Genomic DNA, 17,034 nt, shown 5'->3' on the forward strand with positions numbered 1-17,034 from the left:
AGTCTTACTGTAAACACTAATAGTCACACTTCATACACAATACTCGTGTTTCGCAAAGATGCCAATATATCTGATTTAGGCAGCTGAATCACTGCACTATATTCCTGCCAATAATGTCATATGCCATTCCCATTTCAACACGATCATTAGATCCAGCATTCCACACTGTTCAGAAATTAACATAAATGTCTAAAAGCAATTTCTGTGACATCTGAATACCTATGAATGTGTGTGGAGTTTGGTACTAGGGGAGCAAGGAATTAACAATAAGGTTTATTAAAAAAAAAAGCACTCCGTCATCAGGCCACAAATGGCCCATCGGGACCATCCGACCGCCGTGTCATCCTCAGATGGGGATGCGGATAGGAGGGGCGTGTGGTCAGCACACCGCTCTCCCGGTCGTTACGATGGTTTTCTTTGACCGGAGCCGCTACTATTCGGTCGAGTAGATCCTCAATTGGCATCACGAGGCTGAGTGCACCCCGAAAAATGGCAACAGCACATGGCGGCCCGGATGGTCACCCATCCAAGTGCCGGCCACGCCCGACCCCGCTTAACTTCGGTGATCTGACGGGAACCGGTGTATCCACTGCGGCAAGGCCGTTGCCCAAGGTTTATTAAGCTAAAATTAAATTCTCTGCGAAATAAAAACAAAAAATTACTATAATAAAGGCTACCTCCTCGATAGTCCACACCTCTGCGACACATGTGAAATGAGATTCTTTGGCATGCTGTCTGCAGGGTTGCTGCACAAGCCTGTCCCAGTCTTCGACAGTGATCTTTCTCAGGTTATTCAGTGTGTGAGGAGAGTAGCTGCTATAATGCACTGAGAGTCTCCAAGCAAGCTTTATTAGGTTCATGTCAGATGACTTCGCAAACCTTTCTGTTTGCTTTAATGTTACCTTGTTGCCTCCTGGATGAAGATATTCATAAAGTTGGCAAGCTGTGCTCGTGCATTTGACCTGAAACACGAACCCATTGTCAATATGTGGACTGTGGGGTTTGTCCATAAGTTGGAGGATTCTGTTCCAATACTGCACTCGATAGCAACGAAAAGCATCTGACATCCCTATATAATGTTGTTGTTGTCGACTTCAGTCCAAAGACTGGTTTGATGCAGCTCTCGATGCTACTCTGTCCTGTGCAAGCCTCTTCATCTCCAAATACATACTGCAACCTACATCCATCTGAACCTGCTTAGTGTATTCATCCCTTGGTCTCCCTCTTTGATTTTTACCCTCCACGCTTCCCTCCAGTACTAAATTCGTGATCCCTCGATGCCTCAGAACGTGTCCTACGGACCCATCCCTTCTTCCAGGCAAGATGTGCCAAATATTCCTCTTCTCCCCAATTCTATTCAATACCTCATTAGTCACGTGATCTACCCATCTAATCTTCAGCATTCTTCTGTAGCACCATACTGAAAAAGCTTCATTCAGCTGTTGTGTAAACTGTTTATCATCCATGTTTCACATCCATACATGGCTATACTCCATACAAATACTTTCAAAAAAGACTTCCTGACTCTTAAATCTAAACTCGATGTCAACAAATTTCACTTCTTCAGAAACACTTTCCTTCCCACCGCCAGTCTATGTTTTGTGTCCTCTCTACTTCGACCATCATAAATTATTTTGCTGGCGAAATAGAAAACTCATCTACTAATAGTGTCTCACTTCCTAATTAATTCCCTCAGCTTCACCTGATTTAATTCGACCACATTCCACTATCCTCGGTAATTTTCACACCTGTCACCACTTGCTTTCTTTAGAATTGGAATTATTATATTCTTCTGGAAGTCTGAAGTTATTTAGTCTGTCTCATACATCTTACTGACCAGATGGAAGAGCTGACTCTCCCGAGGCTTGCAGTAGTTCTCACGTAATGTCGTCTATTCCCGGGGCCTGTGATCTGTCAGAATCCTCACGCAGTCTCATATCTCCCATCTATTCTCTGCCATTTCCATAACATTGCCCTCAAGTACATCACAGCATGGGGTAAGAGTAAACAAAAGTATTATTTAAGGAAATTTTTATTACTCCTACAACAATAGTTGGATGGCAATGAAACTTTTACACAATGTTACCAAAATGTCAAACTAGGTGTTGCATGTGTAACTGATATGATATTGTTGGAAGTTTTTTTTATATTTAGTGTTGTGTTGGCGGAAGAGCCAACACCGTGTTACGAGGGGAGGCCGAAATGCACGCGTTTTAGCTCACGCAGGCTGGCGTGAGGAGGGAAGAACTATACTGACGTGAGGTCTGGAACATGACAAGGAATGAGAATTCAGAAAGCGGACGTCATTAGTTTGATACTTAACTTTAATCCATTAATGATGAACGTCGCTTTTGATTGTACATGAGTCACAATATTATCTGTTCACATAGTACTTATAGTAACTGAATATGGCGCCTTGCTAGGTCGTAGCAAATGACGTAGCTGAAGGCTATGCTAAACTGTCGTCTCTGCAAATGAGAGCGTATGTAGACAGTGAACCATCGCTAGCAAAGTCGGTTGTCCAACTGAGGCGAGTGCTAGGGAGTCTCTCTAGACCTGCCGTGTGGCGGCACTCGGTCTGCAGTCACGGATAGTGGCGACACGCGCGTCCGACGTATACTAACGGACCGCGGCCGATTTAAAGGCTACCACCTAGCAAGTGTGGTGTCTAGCGGTGACACCACATTTAGTAATATCAAAAATGCTTACTTTTACCTCCGCCTACCCTATCCGTTAGTGTTTAGTTTGCTTCCTGTATCTGCAGGTCTGCTGTTGTACTTATTAGGTACTATGTTGCTATCATCTGTGAACATACGAGGCGTGTTTTATAAGTAAGTACCGTTTTGAAATTAAAAAAAGACGTGCTAAGATATCTCAATTATTTTATTTTTACATGAAAGCCTGTACCTTAATGTACTTTTCTACCTAATTTCCGTCAATATTGAGGTACTTGTCATAATGTTGTACCAGTTTTTGAATACCCTCCTCATAGAAGTCTGCTGCCTGACTTGTTAACCACTGCATCACCACTGTTTTGACTTCGTCATCGTCTTGAAGACGCTGACCGCCCAGGTGTTTCTTCAAGTGCAGGAACAGATGGTAGTCACTGGGTGCAAGATCGGGGCTGTATGGAGGATGATCTAGAGTTTCCCATCGAAATGATGTGATGAGATCTTTGGTCTGATTCGCCACATGCGGACGGGCATTGTCTTGCAGCAAAACGATGCCATTGCTCAACTTTCCACGTCTTTTGTTCTGAATTGAACGGCTCAGATTGTGCAATGTCTTACAGTAAGCTGCTGCATTCATTCGTCCCAAAAAACTGAGCACATGATTTTCCCGGGCAGAAATTATTTGCTTAAACTCCACTTTTCTGGGTGAATCTGAATGCCGCCATTCCATGGACTGTTGCTTTGATTTTGGTGTGGCGTAGGCCACCCATGTTTCATCGTCCGTAACAATTTGGCTTAAAAAAATTATCACCGTCGTTGTGGTACCGCTCAAGGAAGAAGGACGCCCACTCCGTTGTTCATCATGCACATTTGTGCGGCCATCTTTAAAAGCTCTCACCCACTGTCTTACCATTCCATCACTCATAATGTTTTCTCTGTAAACTGCATAGATCTCACGATGAATATCGATCGCTTTTAGGCCTTTAGCACTAAGAAATCATATAACAGCCCGTACTTCACAGTCGGCGGGACTCATGATTATCGGAGGCATCTTAAACACTCAGTACACAACGTAAACAAGGAAGAATCAGACTGTAATGGCATCAGTGCGTACACAACAGATGTATGTACCCGGCGCTGAGGCGCGGTGTGGCAAAACGGTACTTACTTAAAAAAACGCGCCTCATAATTAAATTTGCATGCCTGACATTCTTTATTCACTCTTTGATGCGAGTTAATTACATTAAATTAATACTTGTTCCATGGACCATGAGAACGCGCATTTCATAAGGATGTGTAACGCATCAGTTTAATAATGGTTACATGATACAGTTAATTTTTTTTTATGACACTGTGGTTCGTGGTACCTCACCTCACAGAGTTCTTTCTTAACAGATATTAATCATGCTTGTTATGTTATACTGAAGAATGAGAATGGCCGTGGAAGCCCAGCCCCATTTACTGTACAGAACTAAGTACGCGATATTTTCAATTGTAGTTTACGCTGTTGAATTTCAAACGTTTCGCTTTCGTCAGGAGTGGTACAAAATACAAGAATATTGTGATGATGATCTCAGGACTTGTATGAACCCTCTATTATCTCATTAATTTTGATGTTAAACATACGTACGTCTGAACATCTCAAAGGAGAGATTTACCACTTCAGCTACGTGTCCACGACCTAAGGGGAGACTAGATGAAGATTAATGAAGCAAAAGCAAAGCTGTCTTTCATGTCTTTCCTTGGGTAACGGAGAGCATCAGCCGAATTCGACAGGAATAACGAAGCAAACTAAATCTATAAATGGATGAAAGAAATCAGTGGCATTGTGTGATCGACAAGAAACAAATAATACCTCTAATACCTCTTTGCAGTACCTTTAGAGTATGACATCCATATATATGCGGGAAAATATGACAGGGTGATTGGGCATCATATACTGACTAGGAAGCACAAAGGAATCTGCAGACAATTGCATTCGAAAAATACTGCTGTGACCGACCATAACTTGTGGTTATCATGACATCCACTGCACCGTTTCTGGTTAACACTGACAGTTACTGTGTTCGTTTATTCAGAAAATCTACAGAAATTTGTTAAAATACCAACAGTTTCCATGGAGATGAGCCTAAATACCTAAAGGTAATTGGCCCGTGGGTGTCGCCGCTAAGTCGATCTCCCTAGATTCTTATAAAATTAAACGCAGCTAAACACAACTTCGTTACATATACAACAAATTCGCTTCAAACTAGGATCTAAATACCAATTACAACGTTCAGTATGACCTTGGCTGATATGTAATAAACTGCTGCTACATTCAAGCTTCCAGATCACAATCCTTTTTAATAACCAAATATCGTGCAGTATATCCTAGTACTATAAACTCACAGTGTTTTAAAATGAAAAAGGACATAAATCTCTCAGTACAACAGATGCCAGGTTAAGATTCATTGGAAAATCCTGACTAAGTGTAATGCAGTCATAAATAGAGTCGTTTGCAGAACTCTCGTCTAGCCTTACCTTCAAAATATTTTCATCACTCTGGTTCCTTTACATAACTGGATAAACCGAAGGTAAACAGGCAGAGAGAGAGAGAGAGAGAGAATTGAAAGTAAAACTGTGCAATTCGTCATGAGCTTGTTTATTATTATTGTTATTATTATTATTAGTAGTATAAAACAACTGAAACAATATCAGCCCTTTGCTGCAAATGTAACAATATTTTGTCGATCTTACATTCTTAAAATGTTCTTTCCAATTAGTAATTGTCAAAAATTATATCATCGACTAAGTCATCAAAAATTTCGATTTCTAATATTGTTGTGGAAGTTGTTTTCCTCCTGTGAATTTTATTAGCACCCTCTCGATAACCGCTATCTTGTGATCTCATTACATGATCATTCCACTCAATGTTCATAGGCCTTTTCCCCACTATGTAAACTTCCTTCACTGCTCCAAAAATGTTACATATGTGTTCCCCCTCGAATATCTTGAGGACTTTATCATCCTTTTGTACCGGAGTCCGTGTCTCTCGTGCTTATGTTAGAACCGGTCGTACACACGACTGAAAATGTTTAGTTTGTTTTTCCTATAAACATTTCTACTATCTAGCTGTTTCACTGCGCACATCCCGTTTCATATGCGTTTTGAATTCTAATTTTAATTTCATCTTTTATTTAATTGTTGTTTTGATTAAATTCGATTTCTTGTTCCCGTGTTTCAGTTTAGTTTTACAAATTGTTGTTATCTCTGGTAGTATGGGTGATCACAACATGCTATATAGCTTTTGTGACACTGGTTTTATGGGCTTGAGACCATCGTCTAAGGCATATTGCTTGTCTAGCATTTCGTACCATACTGCAGGAGACATCGTCAGAGGCTTTAAAGATGTAGTTAGGTAGTTTCCATTCGTAGTGTTGATTAGTTAGGTACAGATACACGCCTTAGACCATGGCCTAATGCCTATAAAATCTAGTATACAAAAATACACAAAAGCCCGCATTGTGTGAACAAAATATTTTATTTTGTTGACATTTAATTGCAAAGCAGTTCGTATGAGGGCTTGGGTTCAGTGCTGTTCAAGAGCTACACTGCGTAAAATAAAACAACACAGAGTTAATACGTACAAGATAAAGTGCTGCTTTCCCAGCATACAATAATTGCTCAAGACCACGATGGTGACTTACACTTTGTGATCAAAAGTATACCTGGCTGAAAATGACTTACAAGTTCGTGGCACCCTCCATCGCTAATGCTGGAATTCAATATGGTGTTGGTCCACCTTTAGCCTTGATGACAGCTTCCACTCTCGAAGGCATACGTTCAATCAGCTGCTGGAAGGTTTCCTGGGGAATGCAGTCCATTCTTCATGGAGTGCTGCACTGAGGAGAGGTATTCATGTCGGTCGGTGAGGCCTGGCACGAAGTCGGCGTTCCAAAACATCTCGGAGGTGTTGTATAGAATTCAGGTCAGGACTCTGTGCAGGCCAGTCCATTACAGGGATGTTATTGTCATGTTACCACTCCGCCACAGGCCGTGCATTATGAACTCGATCGTGTTGAAAGATGCAGTCGCCATACCCGAATTGCTCTCCAACAGTGGGAAGCAAGAAGTTGCTTAAAACATCAATGTAGCTCTGTGCTGTGATAGTGTCACGCAAAACAACAAGGGGTGCAAGCCCCCTCCATCAAACACAGGACACACCATAACAATATCGCCTCCGAATTTTACTGTTGGCACTACACACACTGTCAGGTGACGTTCACGGGCCATTCACCATACCCACACCCTGCCATCGGATCGCCATATTGTGTACCGTGATTCGTCACTCCATACAACGTTTTTCCGCTATTCAATGGTCCAATGTTTACGCTCCTTACACGAAGCGAGGCGTCTTTTGGCATTTAACGGCGTATGTGTGGCTTACGAGCAGGCGTTCGACCATGAAATACAAGTTTTCTCACGTCCCGCCGTCGTCGTACGTGCAGTGGGTCCTGACGCAGTTTGGAATTCCTGTGTGATGGTCTGGATAGATGTCTGCCTATTACACATTACGAACCTCTTCAACTGTCGGCGGTCTCTGACAGTCAACAGGCGAGGTCGGCCTGTACGCTCTTGTGCTGTAAGTGTCCCTTCACGTCTCCACTTCACTCTCACATGGGAAAAAGTGTATCTAGGGATGTTTAGGAGTGTGGAAATCTCGCGTACAGACGTACGACACAAGTGACAGCCAATCACCTCACGACGTTCGAAGTCCGTGAGTTCCGCGGAGCGCCCCACTCTGCTCTCTCACGATGTCGATTGACTACTGAGGTCGCTGATATGGAGTAGGTGGCGGCACAATGCATCTAATATGAAAAACGTATGTTTTTGGGTGTGTCCGGATACTATTGATCACATAGTGTGTAATTTCTCTTATATTCTCTCTTGAAAGAACTGTTGCATCAGTGTAAATCAATAGTGAGCTTTAAATTTTTAATTGCGTGCTCTTATTTAGATGTGTAATGTGTCGGATCACTTTTTTTTGTTACTTGGTTGAAGTGAGCTGCTGGTAGGGAATCTCGCCCTTTGACACTAGATTTGGTGTTGAAACTATTTGTAATGCATTGGGCGCGTTTAGTCAGTGCTTAAATGGTAGGGAGGTTCTTCAAGGGCTCAGTCACAAACGTTAAAAACGGTTGCTTTATTCACATCCAATGGACACCTTTCCTTTGCGAAGTGCGAATTTTTTTTAGAAGTGTTGCTGCCGGGTGTAGGCGACTGTAGTAATTGAGTGTAGAATATACTATAGTGTTTCTGTTGTTGGCAAAAATACAGAAAAGGGAGAGGCTGAAAGATAGTGCCAACACATAGTCCATTTCTATCGATTGTAGGTGCACTTTTCAGACTTACGCCTCTAGCCATTCCTGCAATATAAGTTTAATACAGTTTCTTATTCCATTTTTAAATGATGACGTTCACTTTTTATGTGCACGGTCTTTTTCTTAAGTCACAAAACTACTCCGAAAAATTAAGGTTTTTGCAAATGTGAAAACATGTTCCAAGGTACAGCAAGGTCGTGTACCTAGGGACAAATATTCGACTGAAATTTTAATAGTGCTGCAATCGAGAAAATCTTGACAGTACTGTATTTAATAGTCTATCTGTTACATACCAATAATCAGTACGAGAAATCAAATCAAGCAGAAGTATTATCAAAAACCAGTTACAAGTTAAAAAGTTATCGAAAGTAATAAAAAATTCCATTTTCCAGGCAGGTGAAATTATTAAGACGTTAAAAAAAACTCAGTTTGTTTGCAAGTATCACGTGTTTCATTGTAAAATACCTTCTTCCCTTTCAAGGTCGAAGATGATGCACTGCTGGCTTAACTCTCCAAATGTTATGTAAATAGTCCTAACAATATATATACCATTTTACTCGCCACAAAATTCTGTACCTGAAAAATTAACAATATTCTTGGATTTAGCTTTAATATATTGTACAGCACTTAAATGTGTAGAACGTGAAATATGCAGAAGTGCTGCCAAAAGGACAACCTCATATCTAACAACAACAAAAACTGTAGAAAATGGCGGAAACCACTTTCAACATTCCCCTCAGCCTAATGGACGCTGACCTAAACGTCCCTTCTCGATGGACAGCTCATCATAAACCCTGCAGTGTATCTTCAGCGCATGTGATACTGCAGAAATGTTCGGTAATTAACCAGTAATAATGACGTACTGTCAAGTGGTCGGGAACTTCGTGCCATCCTTTCTCTTCTCTTTTGCGCCCAAATACTTATGCAGAAAATTGCGTCAGCAACCTAGAGTCGAACAGGCTACGTCAGGGTCAAGTACTACAGTACTTTAGCGACCTCGGCTACGTAAAGAGAGGCCCGTTTAATCAGCGCGAGAGCGTCACAAAAATATTTAAAAATCTTTTATTGGAGAAAAGTTGTTACAGTCTAAGGCTTACTTCACATCTACCTGGCAGCCGACAAGCCGGCATTCTTGCCGGGCCGACACGAGAGCCGCGTCTCTTCACACTCACCCGACAGCAGCACGGCATGCCATGCCGTCTCTTCATACTCACCCGACAGCAGCACGGCATGCCATGCCGTCTCTTCACACTCACCCGACAGCAGCACGGCATGCCGTGCCGTCTCTTCACACTCACCCGACAGCAGCACGGCATGCCGTGCCGTCTCTTCACACTCACCCGACAGCAGCACGGCATGCTGTGCCGTCTCTTCACACTCACCCGACAGCAGCATGGCATGCCATGCCACAACATCCTTCCGCCAGCAGTTGCTTTCAGACGACAAATGGAGCCCGACCAGTTATTAGCGTGGCTTGTCTTGTAGAGACGTTTGAAGAGAAGAAGAAGAAGAAGGCTGCATTGCGTTCATCCACTCAATGTGAGAAGAGATGAAGTGGGTGCATTCTTTGTTCTTTTTGAGGAATTAAGGGGAGATGAAGATAAGTTTTTTAATTATTTTCGGATGAGTTTACAAACTTTTGACGATCTACATGATCGAATGAAGAGTTCCATTCAGGGCCACAACACGTCTTTCCGAGAATGTATCCAGCCTACACAAATGTTGGCAATTACAATCAGGTTAGTGGGATTAACAATAGTTGAATTTTTAAAAAGTTTATTATTCTGAAGGATGTACATTTTTATAATCATATTAAAAAATTGAAACATAGCTTAAAAATTGAACGACCCAGCACATGAATTTTCAGAGGTTTGTGATGGCGTAAGGATCTGGAACATGTCCCTGAAAATTGCTCCACTGCTTGTTGGTAACACTGTGTGTCGGTTGTGGGTCGTTGCCTATTAACTTCTGCATCTGTAATTGGTTGTACCTCATAAAGGGGTAAACATGTGTATTCACGTGATGTACTAGGATGAGCGGAGTATTATTTTTATCCCACGACTTTTTACGCTGTTTAATTTCAGAAACAATCTGCATAACTCTTAATTGAAACTCTACTACCTCATCGTCGTCAAATGTTTCCAGCGTAGAACTATCCCACTGAAAAACGACATGTGGCGATTGGATTTTCTGTGCAGTGCATTGATCAGCTCTACCTCTACAGGGTCAAGCTTCCTCTTCCTGTTACTGCGTGATTTCGGTATGTCAGAATTACGTACTTCCTCTGTGAATGTCTCATTACAATCAGTTTCTGGATCCTGAGCATCGTCAGTGAAGGAAAAAGTGTCATCAGAAACTGGTCTTTCCGTGGTCGCATTTTCAGTCAGCGAGAAACTGTCGGCAGTCGGACGTGCTTCTGCTGTTTTCTTCAAAAATTGAAGCTGTTGGCTGTATATGTACTTTCTGGGTGGTTGCCTCTCACTCCCAGATTTTAGTGATGACTTAAACATCCTCTCGCTTCTTTGGAAAGAATCGCGAATATTGGCCCACTTCTTCATAACCAATTTGCCTGAAACAAAAATCCTAGTTGAAGAGGTACATCACACTATTATCCTCACATTTATTTTTGTTTTATTTAGCGTATGGCTAATACAGACATATCATGAAATTAAATTACCTATACATATGTACACAGTGACACACAAGAAACTTAAGTTTGTCTTTACAACTGAATATCCAGTCCTTCAGTCCAGCGCACTGAATCACAAAAAGAAGTTTAATGGATTTCAACCTGTGTGATATAAAAGCGTCTTGAAAGCCGGAGAAATTTAAGTGTCTAGTGGTCTAGAAATTAACGTTTTTAGAAAACCAGTGATGCCCGCAATGTAAAAAGTAATAGAAAGCAGTAGGAGAATGAAATTTTGCACTGTAAATCCGTATGTTGATAAGTTATTACACACGAAGCTTAAGGTTTATCGTGCAATTTCTTCTCGACGTATGAAAAGCCTAACCTCACACTTCTTTCAAGCGACTATTTCTTCGTCAGTCTTCTTTTCAAATCGCCTTTATGAAAATTGGTCATTTATTTTTTTTTGTTATTTCACGTAAAAAGGTCAAAACGTTGTACAATATGTCGTAGATTTGTTTGTTTCACAAATATATTGCCAGAGATATAGCTCAACGTTGTCGTAAACTAGGGGTGGGCTGTTGAAAGGTGCACGACAGGGTCAAATACTTCCAGAAGTATTTAATTCGTTAACGTTAAACATTTCCATTGGTCATTGAGGATATGTGTCAATATTCATACAAAATTTCATCAAAATCCGCGATGTTCATGCAGGAATACTTTCCAATTTTAGATCACTGTGCATGGATTGGTCCTAATGTAGGATAGTTCATTTTATTGCTTACGTTACAGCACATACTATATTCAATTTACTTTTCCACAAAGCTACACAGACATTCTACGATACTGAAACTTTCTTTTCAGATATCTGGTCAGTGGCTGTACGTTCACAGATCTTCATTATAGTTAGAGAGTTGGCATTTCAGCTATCAGTAAAATAGTCAGATTTGTGTGTCAAGCTATTTGGTGTCTATGTTGTGAATATATGCCTCTACCCACCAAAGAAGACTTCGAAAACATAGCTGCAAAATTTGAGCAAAGAGCAAATTTTCCTCACTGCATGGGGGCTGTAGGTGGAAAGCATGTTCGTATCGTCCATCCATCTAACTCAATGTATTACAGTTACAAAGGATATTCATCAATAGTGCTGATGGGTGTGGCAGACTCAGACTATAATTTTACCTACGCACATATCGGCAGTTATGGCAAAGAGGGTGATTCTACTATATTTAAAGAATGTTCTTTGTGGAAATCACTGATGGAAAAGAAGCTGGTAATTCCTGAAGACAGATGCCTTCCTAGTACACTAACTCCAAAGGTACCTTATTTTTTTGTTGGTGATGAAGCGTTTGGACTGCATCAGCATCTTCTACGACCGTTCTCTGGACACCAATTAACAGTTGCTAAAAGAGTCTTCAATTATCGCCTGTCAAGAGCCCGGAGGTACGTAGAGTGTTCGTTTGGGATACTGACTAATAAATAGAGGATTTTCCACAGAGCTATAAATTTAAAACCCGATTTTGCTCTTGACATTCTTAAGGCATGTGTTGTTTTGCACAATTTTGTTCTAAAAAACGAAGGCTACAACTCTGAGGATACTCTGTCCATAACTGGACTTGAAAATATAACAAGAAGTGAACGTACACGTGGGGGAATTTCTGCCAATAAAGTACGAAAAATCATGACGGACTATTTTATGACACCTGAAGTATCTGTGACATGGCAATTATCTAAAATTTAATGTGCCACTGATTGTAAAAAATGTTGTGGATGAAGGATCTGTGAAATAGCAATTATCTAAAATTTAATGTACCACTGATTATAAAAAATGGTGTGGATTTAACATAAAAAATAAAGATCTGTACTTACCATAGTTGTCTCTATCCTTGTCACACATCCGTTCAAAACCATCGTTCAATTCTTTGCAGACTTCGATCCATGCATTCCTGGTTTGTATACTGTCCTTCTTAGTACTTAAAGTCTTGTCCCATAAAACTGGTCGATCCTGCACTAATGTTTTCAGAATTTCGACATCGATTTCCGCCATGGCACACTAGAAATCATGAGAACAGGCTGAACCACCAGAACAAAGCAAAACACAACTGATCGGCAGACGACAGTAGATGTGAAGCCCTCTGTTGCCTGCCCCACTACACGCCCCGGGTGTTCCCCACGACAACCGGCACCGGCCCGACACAGTGGGGGCCGCCGGCATCCCACAGCATCGGCCCGGCTGTCGGCTGTCGTCCTGCCGGCTACGTCGTCTGCCGGGTGGGTGTGAAACGTCCCTTAAGCTCTTCACCCCCACAACCGGGTAGCCAGTGTCGGCTGCCGGCTGCCGGGTAGATGTGAAACAAGATCGAGAGCTTGACGTGTGAGCGCCAGGGGTTGGCCTGTAGCCACTAGACGAAATAAAAGCGTGGCTATGGACTAAAATAATATTTTCTGACTGTGTTTGTTGCTACTTCAACAGACATTATGTCGGGAACATGTAATTTTTTTGCCTCTCTTAAAGGATTATACGGAACATTCTAAAGCGTATATTCCAAGACTGGCTGGGATACACTGCTTCTTCTCACATTCATTTCCCGTAACGATGGAGGCAGCGGTGTTTAGAGACGTTCGTAGGTCGCCCGTTTTGTTTGTATGCAAATGTTGTTGTTGTGGTCTTCAGTCCTGAGACTGGTTTGATGCAGCTCTCCATGCTACTCTATCCTGTGCAAGCTTTTTCATCTCCCAGTACCTACTGCAACCTACATCCTTCTGAATCTGCTTAGTGTATTCATCTCTTGGTCTCCCTCTACGATTTTTACCCTCCACGCTGCCCTCCAATACTAAATTTGTGATCCCTTGATGCCTCAGAACATGTCCTACCAACCGATCTCTTCTTCTGGTCAAGTTGTGCCACAAACATCTCTTCTCCCCAATCCTATTCAATACTACCTCATTAGTTATGTGATCTACCCATCTAATCTTCAGCATTCTTCTGTAGCACCACATTTCGAAAGCTTCTATTCTCTTCTTGTCCAAACTATTTATCGTCCATGTTTCAATTCCATACATGGCTACACTCCATAAGAATACTTTCAGAAATGACTTCCTGACACTTAAATCAATACTGGATGTTAACAAATTTCTCTTCTTCAGAAACGCTTTCCTTGCTATTGCCAGCCTACATTTTATATCCTCTCTACTTCGACCATCATCAGTTATTTTGCTCCCCAAATAGCAAAACTCCTTTACTACTTTAAGTGCCTCATTTCCTAATCTAATTCCCTCAGCATCACCCGACTTAATTAGACTACATTCCATTATCCTTGTTTTGCTTTTGTTGATGTTCATCTTATATCCTCCTTTCAAGACACTGTCCATTCCATTCAACTGCTCTTCCAAGTCCTTTGCTGTCTCTGACAGAATTACAATGTCATCGGCGAACCTCAAAGTTTTTATTTCTTCTCCATGAATTTTAATACCTTCTCCGAATTTTTCATTTGTTTCCTTTACTGCTTGCTCAATACACAGATTGAACAACATCGGGGAGAGGCTACAACCCTGTATTACTCCCTTCCCAACCACTGCTTCCCTTTCATGTCCCTCGACTCTTATAACTGCCATCTGGTTTCTGTACAAATTGTAAATAGCCTTTCGCTCCCTGTATTTTACCCCTGCCACCTTTAGAATTTGAAAGAGAGTATTCCGGTCAACATTGTCAAAAGCTTTCTCTAAGTCTACAATTGCTAGAAACGTAGGTTTGCCTTTCCTTAATCTTTCTTCTAAGATAAGTCGTAAGGTCAGTATTACCTCACGTGTTCCAGTGTTTCTACGGAATCCAAACTGATCTTCCCCGAGGTTGGCTTCTACTAGTTTTTCCATTCGTCTGTAAAGAATTCGTGTTAGTATTTTGCAGCTGTGACTTATTAAACTGATAGTTCGGTAATTTTCACATCTGTCAACACCTGCTTTCTTTGGGATTGGAATTATTATATTCTTCTTGAAGTCTGAGGGTATTTCGCCTGTTTCATACATCTTGCTCACCAGATGGTAGAGTTTTGTCAGGACTGGCTCTCCCAAGGCCGTCAGTAGTTCCAATGGAATGTTGTCTACTCCGGGGGCCTTGTTTCGACTCAGGTCTTTCAGTGCTCTGTCAAACTCTTCACGCAGTACCACATCTCCCATTTCATCTTCATCTACATCCTCTTCCATTTCCATAATATTGTCCTCAAGTACATCGCCCTTGTATAGACCCTCTATATACTCCCTCCACCTTTCTGCTTTCCCTTCTTTGCTTAGAACTGGGTTTCCATCTGAGCTCTTGATATTCATACATGTCGTTCTCTTATCTCCAAAGGTATGCAAATACCGTTTACAAAATATTGATGAAACCCAGCTGACACAGGGGTAGAAGGGCTTCAAACGAAAATCACTACTGAAATGTCATAATTAACTGTATAATAATATATAATAATAACATTGATACAAATGCATCGATAGCTTACAAGATACTTTGTCCTGAAAAAGTCCAGATGTGTAATCTATGGTTAAAACGCAAGCTATTGCTATTTACATTTTAAAGACAGATTATAAATCCGCATTTGACTTTTTAGACAACAGAGTATCTCGTATGCTATCGATGCATTTGTATCACATTGTAATTGATTATTTGGGTGAAATACCTATTACGTTGCTGTAAATAAGAGGTAGTTCTGACTTCCAGTGCATGTTAGTAATTCTGTGGATAATTTTTAAAAGAGAAACCAAATATGAAAACTTGAATCACACGTGGAAAGATGATACAGTAAATACAAGAAAAAAGATCGATACGGAAAGAGACGGACAGTCCCAATTACTTTTATGTTTTAGCCAAAAGCGTCTGTCACATTACATCAGAAGCAACTTTTATTAAACGAAAATTTAGGTTATGGTGAACAAACTGTCTTCCTTCTGAAGCAAACGATTTGGAACAGATCGAGTGATGACGATCGATCTTTGATTCATGAAAAGAGCAGAAAATTCAACAAAATTGTATTTCATGATGTAACCATACGGTGACGTAGTACTTACAAGGGACTCGAAACGCAGACAGCGTGCCGGGAGATGAATATCCTGACGTTGATGGGTTTTAAATCTAATATCTGTTGCATGGGCTGCGGCACGTCGCTAAAGTGTCTCCGGGCCACGTGCCACCTTGCACACTCGCAGCTTCCAGTATACTATGGCTTTCACCGTGGTTCATAAAATCGTCTAGGACATACGCATCAGGAAGGCTCGAAGCAGTTAGTATGTGTTCTGAAGGGTAAAATTTTCTTCGTTTTCCAAACTGAGAATTGCTTTGTGTAGACGAACGAAACTGAAATCGCTGTTTTATTTTCTCAACTAAGTCAACATATGTACTCTGCAAGATACACCACGATGTGCGGTGGAGGGTAAATATAATTTTGCATCCGCATCATCACGTTAGACCATTAACGAATGCCGAGCAGGAAGAAGACTGTAGGTAGAGATAATCATTTCATTCATAATACACTTAGTAATTACGACCTAGGGCTTGTTTGATCCCATAACAATTACCTCACAAGCCGCCGTAATAAAAAAGATGCCTCAGCTGAAGGTATGTAGTTGTGGACGGTTATGAAGAATGTTCACTTAGGTAGGTCAGTGACAATAATATTTCAGCTTTATTAAGTACTATGGTGGCAACAAAAACTCTCGAGAGGAATGTGCTGGGAAAGAATGGAAGATTTGAAAGATATGGAGAAGGCATTAGGATGTGACGATTACATGGAACTGAAACGGACGGCCAATGACAAAAGACAGAGGCTGCCTTTAGAATGTGTGTCGTGAGAACAGTGACTGTGGCAGGTTGGAGCGGGGCTGCGCGTTATCCAGTGAAACAAAATGCGGACACCCGCGTGTAACGCGCAAATGACAATCAGATGCCGTGAGAGGAGACACAGACTACTGTGTTCTCAGTATAGGAGTAGTCAGGAGGACTAAGTGACTTCGACAAGGACTTGTCGTTGGGTGTACCTGAGTAACAAATCCATCAGGGACGTTTCAATCCTTGTAAAGCTACCCAAGTCAACTGCAGGTAATGTTACTGTGAAATAGAAACGCGAAGGAAGACCCACAGCCAAACCGAAACCAGGCGGACCACATGTACTGACGAATAGGGGTGGTTGTGAAATCAGCAGAAGGAATCATGAAAGGTGGAAGGTCACTGTTTTACTTTAACTACACTGTCGGTCAGATTCATATCCAATTTTTAGGTGATGATCTCCTTGTTCCCCAATACTACATTTGGTATGTGTGGCTTATGACATTTTTTACATGAAGGAATTGTGAGCAGGATGTTCTTATAACTGCATGCGTAGCCTGT

The 17,034-nt window shown here is 41.4% G+C and overlaps 1 pseudogene; it reads right to left on the reverse strand.

Annotated features, from left to right (window-relative positions):
- Positions 1–490: 490 nt before the first annotated feature.
- Positions 491–608, reverse strand: LOC124723551 (annotated as a pseudogene).
- Positions 609–17,034: the final 16,426 nt, after the last annotated feature.

The sequence above is a fragment of the Schistocerca piceifrons genome, chromosome X, assembly GCF_021461385.2.
Source record: "Schistocerca piceifrons isolate TAMUIC-IGC-003096 chromosome X, iqSchPice1.1, whole genome shotgun sequence".
Taxonomy (NCBI): Eukaryota; Metazoa; Arthropoda; class Insecta; order Orthoptera; family Acrididae; genus Schistocerca; species Schistocerca piceifrons.